Consider the following 15,000-nt stretch of genomic DNA (forward strand, 5'->3'; position numbering starts at 1 on the left):
CATGTAAATTATTACCACATGCGGTTCTGCAGGAGCACTTAAAAGCTCATAACACGCTCCTCACATTAGCTGCTGCCGGGGCTGGATTCACCGTGTGTCGTTGTGTTTATTGCAAGGTCTAGGGGGAAGGTGGGGGGGATCAGAGGGAGGTACTCAGGGCTAGGTTAAGGCAGTACGCGGTTTTGTGGCCGCTCTGTTGGCGCCAAAGTGTAAAAATCGATTTAATGTTTTAAAAGTTCTGCTTTGCAATGTTGCTTCCAAGTTCGAGGCTGTTAAATTCTGACCCGTGAATCCACGCTTCAAATGATGACATCGACATTTCCAACTCAACCGCATATGTTTTCTTTTATATCATACACTAAATCTACTGTAAACTAAAATCATCACACGGATTCTGGGTCATAGTTCTGGCGGAAAAAGCCTTTTAATTTTTCCAAGTTCCACTTGGCGCTTCTATTTCCTTTGATGCATTTATTTGCATGTGCTTCAAATTTGGTAACGAAACCTCAGCTCCGACAAACGTCTCCCAAAATGCCAAGGGTCACCAGTCAAACATATGCAGCACGGATTACAATTTATTACTCCGTATTTGCCTCATAATTTTTCTCTTTTGACAAGCTTAGGTAAATCATGTACCCTGCTCTATAATGTATGAGAGCTCGTCTGGCTTGATGAGCAAAGTCCATCGCTATTGGCTGTTACCCCAGTGGTGCTTTAGCTCCCTCAAGACCAATAAGGCTTGTCTCTGTGTTCCAACACGACTGGAAAATGACTGCGGGTACAGGTAGTGGTCCCGGTATTTATAGAAGGCATATGCAAATGGTTCAGTGTGTAGTTGGATTGTTAGAGCAGAGAGGTGACAGTTAAACACAAGTACATGTACAAAGTATGTACATTCTCTCTCTCTCTCTCTCTCTCTCTCTCTCTCTCTCTCTCTCTCTCTCTCTCTCTCTCTCTCTCTCTCTCTCTCTCTGAGACAAGTCTAATCAGTTAGGTTGGCCTGCGCGGCTCGTTTCATTTGAATACAGCGCCATGGGCTGAGATCCACTAAGTCTCTCTCTCCTCTCTCGCTCCCTCTCCTCCCCTCTCCTCTCTGCTCCTTTCACTTGTATATTATTCCTTCGTGCCTGAAGGCTCATTATTTTACAGCAGGGCGTGTGAGAGGTGGCCCCTGTCTCTGAACCCTCTGTCGATGCTGTATTAATCAAACTTCACACACAGAGGAGGACAACTCCACACCCACTGTCGCCCCAAACACTCACTGCTCACCTCCATACAAAAGACAAGGAGAATGATAATAAAATAACCCATGGAAGGATGCACTGCGGTATACAGTGTTGTTATGATGTGTGCTACATTTTCACATCAAGTTATTGACTTTTTATCGTTCTTTCTTTTCCTCCACCAGATGACAACAGGATCTTTGCCTGGGGCAATGGCACCAGTGGACAGTAAGTTGGTTTCCAAACTTTGGGAACACCTTTATCCTTTTTTCAAGCTTTCATACAGGTTATTAAATCAAATCGGTGTTGTTTTGTTATTTTTATTAGATGTGTTTACCCACTGCATAATTAGTGAACCCAGAGCTGTGTAGAAGCATGCACAAGGTGCTAGCTTAAATAGATGACCTGACTGCGGATGGGAAAGAAGAGGACAAATTTGTATCGGGACGGATAAATAAACACAGGAGGGTGATTAGTTCATTTTTCCTGATCAGTTCTCTTCATTAATAATCAGCCAGCCAGGGGCCAGTCTGGCTGTATTGACATCAGAGGCCCTGGGGCCTACAGTAGATGCCATTAAGACGGTCCCTTAGTAATACCTGCATCATCTCTTGCTCACACGTTGGCTCCCATCGGTCTCTTCAACTCTTCTCTGTCTCACCCCTTTTTCTTTCGATTTTCCGTATGTTCTTTATTTCGTTCGTTTTCACTTTCCTAATTTATTTAGTTTGTTCTTTATTCACTTCATTCATTCTTTCATTAGTTATTTATTTATTTTGTTCCATCCTCCATTTGGTTGTTTTTTCGTTCATACTTTCTGTCCGTCTTTGTTTCCATCCTTTCTTTCCTTGTTTCTTTAAAAATTTCTTTCTCTCTTACTGTCTCTCCCCTTCACCGTTCTTCTCATTTTCTTTACTATCGCTGTACTGAACCTGTAAGGGAAGAGGGGGTGCGTGGGGGAGAAGGAGGAGGGGGGGGGGGGTATGAAGAGCCTATGTGTTCGTTATGGGATCCTATAGTTTGAAGAGGAGCCTCCGGTCGGAGCACCGCGTAGACACCCCCGTGCGGAGCAAGGGGTGAGCATTCTGGTTACGCAAGCGACTCTCTGATATCTGCAAACGCCTCTGCTCGCTCGCTCCGCTCCCCCCTCACCGCACGCCCGCCCCGCCTGCCTCACTGGAGGCGAGAGAGAGAGAGAGAGGGAGAGAGAGAGAGAGAACGGGAGAGGGGAAGAGTACGAGTGGTGCACCGTGGAAATGGTAAACTGGCAAACTTTGTGATGGAAATAGCAGTGACCCCAGAGTGGTCCTGTCTGAGTTGAAGCATTGTTGTAATCAATACGGGCTCTCGCGGGGGACGGGGGGTGAAGACCTTTTGTTCCTCCCCCGTTGGTGAAAATAATGGAGAAGACATTTTTTTTCATTGTCGGGTTTGTTGTATGTTTATTTATTTATCCTTGGACAGACACTATAGCAGCTATGGCGGGGGCATTGCGGGTTATGACGCTGGCTCGGTGGAAAACAAACAGCGAGATGAGGAGCATTGTCCTCCACCAGCGAGCGGCAGAGGAGGAGTTGCATTGGGGGGCTGCTGGGAGCTCACGGGGTCACAGGGCGTCGGCGGCGGTGGCGCCAGGCGTGGGCGGGGTTTGACCATGTCGTCTTGAAGCGAGGGGGCTTGAAGGTTCTTTGTTGCCCTCTCGCTGGGGAAGTGGATACAGGAAGCGCAATTGGTTGGAGACCGGGTCTATAGGTAAACTCATTTGTCTCTCCAGGAAAATGGAATCGTGTTCAGTTGTTGTTTTACTTTCCTGGAAGATGAGCCGACCCGAAAGAAAACTACTTAGTAGTTAGTAGACTATGGGAAAAGTGATGTTGCGTACAAAGGGTTGTGTTATACCAGTGATGTTGTCTACAAAGGGGGGTGTCTACCAGTATACCAAGGGACAATGATCAGTTGGCTGCTGTCATATATTAACCTTCAATTTTGTCTGAGGTTAATTATGATAAATGAACAAACAAATAAATACATAAATGCAACAATTGATAGGAGACAGGAGGGTTTGTCCTAGCGTTAACCCTTACTATGCTGAACTAGTATAATTACCAGCCTTACTATGTTATACTAGTTACTAGTTTTAAACCCTTACTATGCTTAACTAATATAGTTACCATTGATAACCCCTTACTATGCTGAACTAGTATAGTTCCCTGATTACCCTTTTTATGCTGAACTAGTATAGTTACCAGCGTTTACCCTTACTATGCTAAACCAGTATAGTTACCAGACTTTACCCTTACTATGCTGAACTAACATATTTACTAGTGCTTATCCTTACTATGCTGAACTAGCAATGTTTACCCTTACTATGCTGAACTAGAATAGTTACTAGTGCTTACCTTTACTGTTCTGCACCTAGTATAGTTACCAGCGTTTTCCCTTACTATGCTGAACTAGAATAGTTACCTAGCGTTCATCTTTAGTATGTTGATTAGTCCAGGAACATTGACTCTATGATCAACACCGACATAATATAATTTGATATTGACCTTTCATCGTTCAGGCTGGGCGATGGAGGGAAGACGGTTAAGGACCAACCGGTGGAAGTCATCTTGCCAAAGCAACAGGCAGGCTTAGGATGTGACCTACATGTGGGTGGAGTCTCTGTTGTGGGAGTAGCCTGTGGAAGCAGACATTCCTTCGTTTGGACCGACACTGGGCAGGCCTACAGCTTCGGGAACAACTTCTACGCTCAGCTTGGCTACGACTTCAAGAGGCCAGACTACAAGGAGAACCAGGTGCAGCCCTCTCATAAAGAAAATCCATTATCTGCCGTTACCTGTAGTAAAATGCAAAATAAAAATGTATGCAACCTTTTCCCTTTATACAACCGTCGATGTGACACAGCCAATCTCACAAGGCTACATCCTATCCCATTGATAAAGGTTGTAGATGACTGTGACAAATACTGAAGATACATTTCAACATGTATTATGGCTGTACCTCCCTAGTAAACATTCCTCTCACATGCATGCCTGCTTACTTTGCTTGTAATGTATTCACTACCAAGGTCATAACCGGAGAAAACACAGTACATACAAATTAGTAGCGGCACCTTCCTCCAACTCCACAATGACACAGTGATACATTGTGATGTCTTATTTATGAATTCGTTCTGTGTGTGTGCATGTGCGCAAGCGTGTGTGTGTGTGTGTGTGTGTGTGTGTGTGTGTGTGTGTGTGTAAGAGAGGGAGAGAGAAAGAGAGAGAGGTTGATGATGAGAGTGAGAGATGGAGAGAGAAAGGGAGAGAGAGAGAGAGAGAGAGAGAGAGAGGGAGAGGAGGGAGGGAGGGAGGGAGGGAGGGAGAGAGAGAGAGAGAGAGAGAGAGAGAGAGAGAGAGAGAGAGAGAGAGAGAGGGTGATGATGAGAGAGAGAGAGAGAGAGAGAGAGAGAGAGAGGGTGATGATGAGAGAGAGAGAGAGAGAGGTTGATGGTGAGAGATGGAGAGAGAAAGGGAGAGAGAGAGAGAGAGAGAGAGAGAGAGAGAGAGAGAGAGAGAGAGAGAGAGAGAGACATGGGGGGTGTAAGGCTGGCAGGGCTGTATGATGGATCCCTCAAGGGCTTGGATGGCTCTCTGCTAGTTGTCTCTCTATCTCTGTCCTTACATGCCGCCCCACACCAGTCGCAGGCTGTTGAACCATACCAATCCGAAATTAAGTGCTGTGGAATTGAAATTGGCTCTCTTGTGAAGTGTTCCACTTGCATTGGGAGCTTAATTTTGCCTACTCATATATTATTTGATTCAGTCCCCCCCCCCGCCGCCACCACCAAGCCCCTCGCTCGCCCTCTGCAGCATCCCACACCCCCTCCTCGTTCTCCTCATGCAAAATAAGTCAATTTACACCAATGTGACAGTGTCTAGGTGAATGATTGCCTCTCAGCAATGTGTGTGTGTGTGTGAGTGTGCGTGTGCGTGTGTGTGTGTGTGTGTGTGTGTGTGTGTGTGTGTGTGTGTGTGTGTGTGTGTGTGTGTGTGTGTGCGTGTGCGTGTGTTTGTGTGTGTTTGTCTGTGTATGTGTGTGTGAGAGAGGCTGAGAGAGGTACGGAGACAAGGGTGAAAATATGCCAATTATACGTTGTCTCAGGTTCTTTCATTGAATGGAAAGATCCTTTCCACCCTTTTATTCATTGAAAGAAAAACACGTCATGGAAACTAATGAATGATTGCAAAAAAGATCAGATAATTCCAGTGTCTGTGCTAGTGTCATTCACGTTAATATTCATCGGCCTGATTTCGTATTATTTTCTGATTTGACTATTTGAATGCTGTCTCGTCGTACAACTTATGGCATGATAAAAAATATATATGTATTTTCGAAAATATTAATATTATATCCAGTATAGTGGACTATATGCCGTGAGGGAATTTGCCATGTATAATGCCTTACAGTTTTAACAAAGATATTTTACTGGCCCTTAAAACTATTCAGCCACACCTGGCAGTTGAAAGGAGAGAGAGAGAGAGAGAGAGAGAGAGAGAGAGAGAGAGAGAGAGAGAGAGAGAGAGAGAGAGAGAGAGAGAGAGAGAGAGAGAGAGAGAGAGAGAGAGAGAGAGAGAGAGAGAGAGAGAGAGAGAGAGAGAGAGAGAGAGAGAGATGTCTTTACACCCTCTACAGTATATTGATCTCTTGCTATACATCCTTTTATTCCTTCATTCCTCCCTTTGTGCATTTCTTCCATACGTCCAGACTGGGTTATCCACACCGCCTTAGGTGTCCCCTGAGGGCCCCCAACCAGACACAGACACACAGACACACACACAGACACACACACACATACAAACTCACACACACACACACACACACACACACACACACAATAAGATACTGTTTTTTTTTTTGGTCTGTAAGGGAAGCTGTACGTTCAAACTGCCCCCTCCCCCCCCCCACACCCCAAGGGCCTGTATTTCCCCTTCACTTGGACCTGATGGTGTTGGGAGATCTGAGAACCCCTTTCCCCCCCCCCCCCCTGCTCTGTCCCTGGTGATCAGGTGTGCTGTTCCGTTCACACCTGCAAGCCCTTTGTTCCACGCCCGCCGTGTCGCTCCACCTGCAGCCCAGTGGCCGTCCGACAGGACTTCTAATAAACGCTGTGGTTGACGTTATTTTAATGCCGCACCGCCGGGACGGAGAGAGTATACAGAAGAGAGCGAGCCTTTGTGTTTCTGTGTTTTTTTTCCTCCTATTGGTATTTCGCCCTTTCTCTCACTTTTTCACTGTTGAGAAAACTGTGCTTGACGAGGAGGGGTTCTGTTACATAAATATTATTCGCCAGAGGGAGTCACGTGATCTTTTTAAAGGTCTGGGCTATGTTTTTCGGCGTGTATACTTGTTGGTGTGTGTGGCGTGTTTCCGCTCCATAGGGCTCCGTTGTGAATCAGACCAGCTGAAGTGTATGTTTCCAACTGTCTGCAATCCACAGACATGAAAGCTAACAGCAAAACCAACCAACCAAGCAAGCGAGCTACTTCAAGTAATCATGAAAACAGAGTATGTGTGTGTGTGCATGTATGTATATTTTTACATGTGTGTGTGTGTGTGTGTGTGTGTGTGTGTGTGTGTATATTTTTACATGTGTGTGTGTGTGTGTGTGTGTGTGTGTGTGTATATTTGTACATGTATGTGTGTGTGTTTGTGTGTGTACGTGTGTGCGTGCATGTGTGGTTTGTGTGTGTGTACGTATAAGTGTGTTTGTGTGCGTGTATGTATATGCGTACCTGTGTGTGTGTGTGTGTATGTGTACATGTGTGTGTGTCTACGTATACATGTGTGTGTTTGTGCGTGTACATGTGTGTGCGTGTGTACGTGCACGCGTGTGTGCACGTGTACGCGTGTGTGCACGTGTACGCGTTGTGTTTCGCATGCCGCCGCTCCAGCGCACGCCCGCATCCCCGCGTTAAGCCTGGCTGAGCACAACTTGTTTGAATGTCATATTTATTCCAATGTTTTGTCAGAAAATTAACTTGCCGCGAGTTTCGCGGCGGCGCCGAGCATATGGCCGCGGCTCTCTGGAGATGACAGCCTAGCGGAGCGGGAGCTCACCGCCGCTAACGCTAACGCTAGCGCTAGCGCCGCCGCTGCCCCGCTCCTAGCGGCAGATGCTCTGGGCTCCTCCGCGATTAAGTGGAGATCATCACTGTTTTCTTTGAGCACCGCTGTGCCTTGTACTCTGAAGTGTTCTGTTAATCACTGCCTGCCTGCCTGCCTGCTTTCCACGTGAGCTGCCAAAGCCCTCATTAAGTTTGGATTTCGCACACTCGCCCCACGCTAGCTCGTGTGCCCACGCCGGCGCGCTCGTCGGTTAGCGCGACGGCCGATCTGAGCGTTTGTTGCCGCGTGTTTGCTGGAAGTATCTGAAGAGTACGAAAAAAGTATGAAGAACAAGTAAAAATAAAAAAGTATGCTTTTCCTTTTTTTCGCTCCTCGGCTGAACGTCGGGAAAGGGTTTTATTTTCCTCTCTCCCGGCCCTGAGACGCGTAGGCTCTCGCCTGCCCTCCTCAAAAGTATTGTGTGCAAATAAATAAAGTGTAGAACTGTGCCTCTCTTTGTGTCAGTGTTCTCTCTTCCTGCTGAGGCAGCCTGTGTTGGAGTTTAACCTGAAGCGCTGGGAGCCTGCCTCTCACTCTACTGTGGGCCTCTCAGGAGAGAGAGAGAGTGATGCTCCTTCTACACTCATCTATTCAGCTTCATCAGCGCCTCCTTCTCCTCCTCCACTTCCTCCTAGCGCTGCGTGCTATTAGCAAAACACTGCTACTCAGACTAACAGCTCTCTGTGAAGAGAGAGACGATTCCTTCTTTTTTGTGTGTGTAAGTGAGTGTGTGTCGTTGTTCGTGAATAGGAGGGGGATTGTACATTTCTCAAATGCCCGTCCTTTTGTTTGCCTTTGAGCCTAGTAGGATTGCTTACGTACGTTACGGTTCGCAAAATAGGCGATTTAAAAGACCCACAAGAAATGTAATGCAGGCGCAAGTTAGCGAATGCAGGTGTGCGCTTACACACACCCACCCACACACACACACACACACACACACATCTTTTTGCATTCTCACACACGCAGACGCTAGCCCCAATATCGGAAATCCCTCATGTTGTGTCCCGTGTGCGTTTCCCCCTAACACAAGCCAACATCTACTGCGATTGTCTGGCAGGGAGACGCGCTGTAACCCTGATTGATCTTGATCTCTAACACAAATAATAATGTGATTACTGGCTTTTCTCCGGCTGCCGTATCACTTGAGTGGAAAATATCATTATACATTTCCTTTCATGTTAATCGTCTTGCTTCGGAGTACACCTTGGTGCACCACGGGCCTCGCTAATGCCTCCTTTCTTCCTAAAGAAAAAGAAAAATCCAAAATATCCTATTTGCAGCACACCCCCACTCACACATATTGCTTAGCTCTATAAAACACATTCTGCTCCAATCAAAGGCCTGGCTTCACTGCTCGATGCAGTGATCATTCCCCTACAATGGCACCGCGGTATTACGCTGCTTTTTGAATGCATTTGCATTGCAAAGCAATACGACACACCTTGTAAACACACAAGCTGATCCCCTTTCAGTGCAGGTTGGATTTCTCAGATAAATCTTTGGGAAATATATCCCTGTGCCTTCTTTTACTCTCATTATGCAGACACACAGAGGCACAGAGACACACACGTCCAGACACACAAGCACACACACATATACAAACACACACACGCAGTATGTGAAGTATTAGTGGCTTCCCAGAAGCATTGTTTAGCAGTTAGTCACATTTTCTTCAAAAAAAGTAGAAAATTTAACTTGCTTATTGGGTTCAATAACGACCAAACGGTCTTATGCATGACAGTGTTGTGAAGACAGACACAGTCATAAAATGGAGGGTGTGTTTTATCTGACTTTTTATCACCTTTATCAGTCCTCAGAAGCAACAAAGTAGCTTCTTCCTTTCGTATCACAGCTCACACCTTCAGCCATCTCCGTTTGTATCCTCGGGGCTTTAAGCAATATGGATGAAAAAAAAAACAGAAAAAAAACAGTTATCGCATCTATTGAGAATCAAATCTATTCACAACTGTACAAATTGCCCCAGTGCTCTTGGCAAAGTACGGCTAATTCCTAGACGAGAGAACTCCTTGTCAGGAGCAGCCAAGGGAGAAGGTGTCAGTTTGATACCTGCCGTACGCTAACGGCTGTTGGGGAGCAGAAGCTCTCGCTGCGCTTCGGTGGCGGACCGTTTGATTTGAGCACTGACCACCGCTGATGCCAACCCCGTAGTCCTTGTCTGAGTCGTCTCCTGAGACCCCCGGCACGGACCGCTTCCCCGCCCCCCCCAAACCCTCCCCTCCCCGCCCCCACCAACAGCCCCCCCAATTTGCTGCCAGGGGCCCCGGTGTCGGGCCGGGAGCAACCCTTAGCTACGGAAACACATGCCCAGGAGAGACGGCGCAGGAGAGAGGCGGAGACGGGGAGCGGAAGGGAGTCAGAAAGAGTGAGGGAGACAGGCAAGAAAGGGGATTTGAAACGTGGCACAGAGAGAGGGTGAGAGGGAGAGGGAGAGAGAGAGAGAGAGAGAGAGAGAGAGAGAGAGAGAGAGAGAGAGAGGGAGAGAGGGAGAGAGAGAGAGAGAGAGAGAGAGAGAGAGAGAGAGAGAGGGTGAGAGAGTTGGGGGCTGGCAGGCTATGAAAGAAGTTGGTGTACAGTGTGCACTTCTATCAGTCATCTGTTGTTACAGCGAGCTGAAGCAGCTGCACAGTATGTGGGAACCATGTGTGGATGTACGGCGACCTAAACTACTGTACCCATCTCCCCTAGGGGCACCTCAAAGGACCCTTGTTCTGCTCCTCTCAAGGCCCTGCAGGGCTTGAGTTAAAAAAAAAAACACTAAAGTAAAAGAGAGAAGAGAAAGAGGGAGAGAACTAAAGATGCCGAAATAAAGTCGGAGAAAAGACGCAGGGAGAGAGAGAGAGAGAGACAGAGAGAGAGAGAGAGAGTGAGAGAGATGGGGAGCAAGCCTTGGCTCCATCTCCATCCACACAGAGAGAGAGAGAGAGAGAGAGAGAGAGAGAGAGAGAGAGAGAGAGAGAGAGAGAGAGAGAGGGAAGGCTCTCCGATGTCTCGAGAGATTCTTCTCTGGTGGAACGCATCTCGCCCGTCCCTACTTGCCTGCTTGCTTTGCTTCCTCCTCTGACTTTGTATTTCTGACCAAAAGCAGCTGTTCTCTATAGATCTACATAAGGGTGTCATCCACACTGCCTGGACCCTGTTCTGCACACAGACTCTTTGCCGTGTGTGTGCCTTGTCTTGCATCTTTAAATTTCTTTGGACTGTCCGTTTGCAACCATAACAAACAAGATGGGGTGCAGGAGCAGTGACCTTGTTTTGGTGTCACATGCTCCCCGCCTTATACGCCCCCGTTGGTGCCCCACGCTGTCGCATGTTTATTATACATTAATAACTCTGTATGCATACTCCTACTGGTTTAAAAAAATAAGTCATTCTCATAATAGGATTTTGTCAATGTGATTTGAATAATGATCTCAAAACATCCCATTTTAGGCCACTTAACTAAATAGAATATTACTGATTGCAATACTTATCCATGGTTGGGGGTTTTCTTTTTTCTTGCCAACAGCCAATTTTCTCTCAATTAAAGCATGATATTAGGCAGTCAGTAGGGCATAAACAGAAATAACCATACACTACAGAATAGCACGGCTCGATTAAGGGATCCAGTGTGGGCGTGCGGATTGGTTCTACATGTATTACCAGCCGCTTGCATTGGGTGTGTCAGCGGGAGTAAATATGCATGTGTGTGTGTCTGTATGCGTTTTTGGGAGTGTGTATGTGCAAAAAAAGGCCATTGAGGGAGTTTCTGCACACACACGAGTGTAATTACGTTCATACAACTTGGAACGGGAACGGGAGGGGGGGGGGGGGGGGGGGGGGGTCTGGGAGTTATTGCCGACACCGTCCCATTAAAAAGGACTAGAAAGGTGTAGGAAAAGATAAATAAAGACAAAAAGTGGCCGTGTATAGACGGGCGAGCGGGGGAAGCATCATTATGGTGAGCGGCGTGCGGCAGCGCAGCCAGTTGGCCGAAGTTAGCAGGAAGCTGTCCTGGTAAACGGCGGCAGCTGCTCTCAGTTCGAGAGAGCATGTCCCAGTCAGAGGAGGAAAGCGATGGCATCTACATTAATACTACCTTAATGGCCCATCTGGCGCTCCGTAGGGTCCCTGGCTGCGCCCGCCGACTCCTCGGCGTTTGACAGGCAGTCTCCAGCGCACCAGACGCGCATGGCATGCCAAATGGTGGGGAGACGCCTCCGTGGCGCGCAGATCTGTCAAACTCTCCCTGACGCCGTACTCACACGCACACGCACACGCACACACACACACACACACACACAGCACAGGCACACACATACAGGCACACAGACACACACAAACACGTGCAGGCGGTAAGGGGAAGTTAAGGCAAGTCTTCACACGTGATTGGTTTCTGACATGAGGTGGTGGGGGGGGGGTAGGGATTAGGAGAAAGAAGAAGAAGACGAAGGGGGAAAAGAAGAAGAGGAAAGGTGCCCTCCTTCCTTCTTCCTTTTTATTTCCCCTATTCCTCTGTCCTTTAGCCCAACCTGATCCATGAAGTCCCAGCCCCCTCTCACCCACTCAGTCACTGACATGCTAAGCGCCGGGATGCTAAATTGCCATGACCAGATAAAAGCTGGATGAGGAGCCCAGGTTAAGTCTTGCCATTGGTGAAAATAATTTCCCCCTCTGCCCGGATAGCAGGGAGAGATAGGGGGCAATAGATAAGGGGGTATTAGATAAGGGGGGGGTATTTTACACTGGAAGCCACCGCTCCTCGTTTTGTAAACAAAAACTGGAACAAATCGTTTCATTGGAGGATTAGTGAGCATGAGGCTAATGAAAACCCACCTGTCTTTCTCTAATTGACATCATGGGTGGATAGAACAACATCCTGAATGTTGTGCTTAATGGGGAATCACGGTTATCCATTAAAAAATACAAAACAAACTGTTAAACATGAATTTGTATTTTGTGAGCCCTTTCCACATCTCTGCCCTCAACGCTACGCATCCAGGTGCCTAATAACAGAGTTAGAGTTAAGGTACTTCGTAGCGCGGCCTTGCAGGACCCGGTGCCCCGGGACTCAGAGTTATTTGGCCGGCTGATTGCACCGTCCACCCAGCGAGGCCATGATCGCACACAATCTTCTGCCCCTGCCCTGCGAATCGCATCACCAGAGCGCTGCTGCACAATCAGAATCGCACGGACACACAAAAAGAAATGCAAGCCGCCGGTGGGAGCAGGATACAACTGGACCAGCACGCCCTTTCAGCCGGGCAGGTCGCTGTGTACCTTGCCACTAGCGTACGATACCCCCTCCTCCTCCTCACCCTCCCTCCCTTCCTCCCCCCCCGTCCCTCCCCCCCCTCGCCCAGAAGTCAAAACCGCAAGGCAGGCGAACCGTATAGGGAGCTCTCATCTCTGTGCCAGGGAAAATATGGACAAAAGTACAGCGAAAGTACTTTTCAACATTCAATGCCTTTCTTTTCCCTCATACTTTATTTTTTTCTTTCTTTCTTAAGGACAATTTGTCAGATAGCAACGGTTCAAAACAGGAAAAAGAGAAGGGGGGGGGGTTGGGACTCAATGTGCTTTATGAAATGCATTTCAAATGGCTTATCCTCCAGGTAGACCCAGAGGACACCGCGGGGATAAACCGCGGCAAGAAAGGAAGATAAAAATAAGAAAAGAGGACAGGAAAAAAAAAAAAAGAAATCAGAATAGGAGAAACAGAAACCGCCGTGACTAAAACAGAAGAAATGGGGAGGGCGAGAGAGAGAGAGAAAGCCTCCTCCCAACCTGCCACCTCCTCTTTGATGGCTCTCCCTATCAGCATTCAGTGTCTGAGCGCTCCCTGTGTGTTCAGGAGGAGGCCCAGCGCTAGCTGCCTCTCCTGACCCCCACAGACGTCTCATATCCAGGCAGCCTGGCGTGGGCAGGCTTCTGAATGACTCACACCTGTACCGGGGGCAGTCGCCACTTAGCCGCCTACTTAGCCGTCTGTTTGTATTCCCCTCAATTACTTGTATTTTCTTTTGGTGGAGGTGGGGGTGGGGGGGGATGGTGTTTTTTTCCATTTTTCCATTTGAAAGAGAGCTTATCTAAAGTAATTTAGTTCTTAAAGCGGAACACAACTCTGAGTTAGATGGATGTCCATGCAGGGGCACCCGGGGAAAGTTGCTGTGTTTTTGTTCATGTATGAGGAAAGAGAGTGATTGGAATGGAGATATGATATGAAGAGAGGGAGAGGGGTGAGATGGGAGAGGGAAAAGATTGAGAGGGGAGGGCAGGAGGCACTTGACTAACTTCTAATCCCATTCCCAGCTGTGTTGCAGGAGAGACGTAAGATCTAAGAGTTTCTGGAAAAATAATATGCACTTCAGCATTCCATAATTCCTTCCTTTCTTCCTTTTGTCCTTCATTCCCACATTCATTTCATTCCTTCTCTCTTTATTTCTTCCTTCCATTTGTCCTTCAATCCTTTATTTATTTATTTCTCGCTCGCTAGCTGTCTTTGTTCCTTGCTCACTCGCTCACTGGTTAGTGCTCTCTCTTTATCTATCCCCCGACGCTCTCTCTCCCTCTCCCTCCCCCTCTCTCTCTCTCTCTCTCTCTCTCTCTCTCTCTCTCTCTCTCTCTCTCTCTCTCTCTCTCTCTCTCTCTCTATGTATGTGTTTGCTGCATCCCTCTCCCATCTCTCCCTCCCCAGGCATCTCCGTTCCTCTGTGGCAGGTCTGGCTAGGGGGTTTCTTTAGTACTGTGTATGAACCTTCACCGTCTCTATCTGCAGGCATCCACCCCTGCATGATATAGAAAAACATGCATCACACACATGCATCACACGCTCAAAATGTGCATTGGGTTTTAAAATGTGCTAATGCTCCTTTTAGATTCTTGCTTACGGGCTATTTTCGCCTTTATCAAAAAAATCCATAAATACATTGGCAGCAATTTAGATACAAGAGTAAAACTCTTTTTCAATCAAATCTTTCACCCCTACTTTCCCAACCTACTTTTATTGTCTAATGTACTGCCACTAGAGGGAGCCTACTGGTATAATCAATTGTGGTTTCTGCTATTCTAATCTACTTTAAAGGAAACATAAGCCTCAGGTTTATCGTGTTTAAAATCATTTAGATTTTGTGGCGTATAAGTAGGTGTAGTAATAGGCGATAGACAAAGAAAAATTCATTTGGTTTGTGTGTGTGTGTGTGTTTGTGTGTGTGTGTGTGTGTGTGAGGGTAACTATGTGTGTATTTTATGTGCATGTGTCTACACGCAAGTGTGTGTGTGTGTGCACATGCTTGTGTGTGTGTGTGTGTGTGTGTGTGTGTGTGTGTGTGTGTGTGTGTGTGTGTGTGTGTGTGTGTGTGTGTGTGAGTGTGAGAGGCACCCAGTGGTAATCGGGGAGGTGATAATTCCGCCGCAGCTCAGAAGCGATAGAGTGGTCTGTGCAGGAGGCCTAATGACAATAACAAAGAGCATGCCTCGACACGCTCTCCATCTACTCCACCCCCCCCCCCCCCACACCCAATATAATGACTTAGGCTGGAATGACTGTGGTCATCCCCACTTGATCAAAACCAGGAGGGGAATCTGCAAATGATTTATTATGTCCTGTGGAGTTTCATCAATTACA

At 47.3% G+C, this 15,000-nt stretch overlaps 1 long non-coding RNA gene across 1 annotated transcript in view; it reads left to right on the forward strand.

Annotated features, from left to right (window-relative positions):
• The first annotated feature begins 3,790 nt into the window (after positions 1-3,790).
• The window catches only part of LOC132459045 (uncharacterized), a 31,259-nt gene continuing 20,049 nt past the window's right edge, over positions 3,791-15,000 (forward strand). The window contains exon 1 of the long non-coding RNA XR_009526091.1: positions 3,791-4,021. This is a non-coding gene — a long non-coding RNA (uncharacterized LOC132459045). The remainder of the gene's footprint in view (positions 4,022-15,000) is intronic.

Source organism: Gadus macrocephalus, chromosome 6, assembly GCF_031168955.1.
Source record: "Gadus macrocephalus chromosome 6, ASM3116895v1".
Lineage (NCBI taxonomy): Eukaryota > Metazoa > Chordata > Actinopteri > Gadiformes > Gadidae > Gadus > Gadus macrocephalus.